Here is a 2,803-nt window from a genome sequence, read left to right on the forward strand (position 1 = left end):
CTTTTTGTAATTGCTCGTTCGGGTACATGGAAGTGAACAGTTGTTGGATTCATATCATCCCCCCTTTCTTTAAAAGAATTTGTCCTCAAATCAAATTCTTCGTTCTTTCCGGGCAAGAACTGAATATTGTTTTTTTTTTCTCACCTTTACCTTTGTTTCTTCTCTCCACTGTTGTTCTTCATATTCTTTTCTTTTCTTCTCTAATTTCAATTGGTCACAATGTACTTCATATGGAGACAATGGAAGTAAAGTAAATTTTTTCCCACACAAAGTAAAAGTATACTTGTTCATCAAACCATCAAATGTTACCTTTCTATCATATTGCCAAGGTCGGCCGAATAAGATGTCCCCCGCATGCATTGGTACGACATCACAAAGAACTTCATCTTTATATCTTCCAAGAGTAAAAAAAAAAACAAGAGCTTGGGAATTCACCTTAATTTCTTCTTTGTTTGTTAACCAATGAAGTTTGTATGGTTTTGGATGTGGATAGAAAGAAAGTTGAAGTCTTTTTACAAGGAAGCTGCTTACCACATTTGTGCAACTTCCACTATCATCAATCAGCAAGCTGCATGGGTTTGCTTTGATCAAACATCTTGTGTGGAACAAGTTTTCCCTTTGATATTCAAATTTCTCTCCCTTGATTTGAACATTGAGTACCTTTCTTGTGATCAAAGATATGGAATTACCTTCTGAAAACATACTCATCATCATATGCTGCGATTTCTTCCACAAGCTGTGAATCATGATCCTCACATTCACCATCTGAATCAAGTATATCATTCCTTATCACCATAACTTTTTCATTAACACACTCTTTGCTCATGTGTCCAAATCCTTTGCACTTCCAACATTGAATAGAACTAGACTTCTCTTTTACCGTCTTTGAAGCTTCATTCATTTTACCATTGAAACTCTCAGCCTCCACTCTTTTAGCAGTCACAAACTTTTCTTTTGGTGACATCAAATCATTTTTATTCACAAAACTATCCTTGTTCCAAGTTTTAGAATTTGAAAAGATGCTAGTTTGTGATGTATACCTTTTTTAATGCTCTTTTTCTTCCTTCAATTGGTCTTCAATTTTGAGAGCATAATGATACATGTCTTCCAGATATGGTGGTGGATTTCTGTCAACAAGATGAGCAATTTCTCGATTCAAACCTCCAAGGAATCTAGACATGGTATCTTCTTCTTCTTCTCTAACCTTTGCTCTTTTCATCATAGTTTCCATCTCTTGATAATATTCCGCCACACTTTTTGTTCCTTGCCTCAAACCTTGCAATTTAGTTTTCAAATTTCTTTCATAATGTTTTGGAACATACCTTTTTCTCATGACTTCTTTAAGTTCTTCCCATGTCTCTATTGGATTCTCCTCTTTTCTTCTTCTCTCGGATTTGAGATGTTGGTACCTACCAATCACTAGCATGATTGGTAAATTCGGCAATAGCAAGTCTCATCTTCTTATTTTCACTATAGGTGTTGCAATCAAACACATGCTCTATCTTTCTTTCCCACTGCAAGTATGCCTCAGAATCTGCCGTTCCACAAAAGGGCGGGATTTTGAGTTTAACTCCCCCATCTCTATCTTCATGTACTCTTTCCATCCTTCTAGGTTGCATAATAGTTGCATGGTTATTTCTTCCTCTCCATCTACCATCAACTTGTCTTTCTTGTACTACTATACCTTCATCTTCTTGTAATGTTCGTTCTTGTCTTTGTTGTTGCGCCCTTCTTTCTTGTCTATCTTCCATCATCATTTCCATCATACCTTGAATTGCTTGAAGAATGGTTGTATTAAGATCTGGAACTGGTCGTACTGCTTCTCCATTATGTGACATTGTTATCAAGGGGCCTCTCAACACTTCTCACAAAAATTTTACTCAGGGACGCTCGTGTTTAACACTCAAAGGTGGGCTTTTGGTACTAGGTCAAGAATGTAAAGTCTGGTTTTTTTTTTTTTTTTTTTTTTCCGATAATCTGAGAGAGACAAAAAGGAGAAAAAAAAACTAACAGTAAAGATATTTCACCTCTAGAGCGGCCAAAGAACGTCGACCAAATGCTCTGATACCAAATGATAAGCGCCAACAATGCTGGAATTTGCAAAGCTAGAGGTCCTTCTAGAATCCTTGCAAAACGCTCACAGAGAAAGCTAACTTAACGGATTGATTCCAACCAAGAGCTGGTTAGAAGATGAATGACTCTTAGATCGAACTTGGTATCTAAGAGTGACCATCATAGATTCCAAGTTCGATCTAAGAGTCATTCATCTTCTAACCAGCTCTTGGTTGGAATCAATCCGTTAAGTTAGCTTTCTCTGTGAGCGTTTTGCAAGGATTCTAGAAGGACCTCTAGCTTTGCAAATTCCAGCATTGTTGGCGCTTATCAAATAGGAAAAAGATAAATCATCGAGAGTCTTTCCTTCCGACAATTAATAGGTTCAAGAATCAATAGGTGAAGGATTTCATGACTCTCCTCTCCTGTATAAAGTTCAGGGAATATCAGTTCCGGTTCAGTAGCTCTTTTGGGTTGGTTGAGTCTCATTCATCTTCAGTCTTTCCTTCCTGTTCCGGAGAATGTAATCTTTCTTCTTTTTTGACAGTGAATGAAGAGAGAGTAAATTCATGAATTAGCAGCTTTACCTCGTTAAAAAAAAAGAGCTACTTCACCTATTTCCCTTGGGTTTGAAAGAAAAGGTGACGGAGTGAAATCAGGAAAAGGTTTTGGTTCTTCAAATAGCGCTTTACCTAATCAGAGACAGGCAATGGAATTGGTTCAGTTCAACCGACAGGTGAAGGAGTGAAGC

This window comes from Cucurbita pepo, chromosome 10 (genome assembly GCF_057944985.1).
Source record: "Cucurbita pepo subsp. pepo isolate OVF chromosome 10, ASM5794498v1, whole genome shotgun sequence".
Classification (NCBI taxonomy): Eukaryota; Viridiplantae; Streptophyta; class Magnoliopsida; order Cucurbitales; family Cucurbitaceae; genus Cucurbita; species Cucurbita pepo.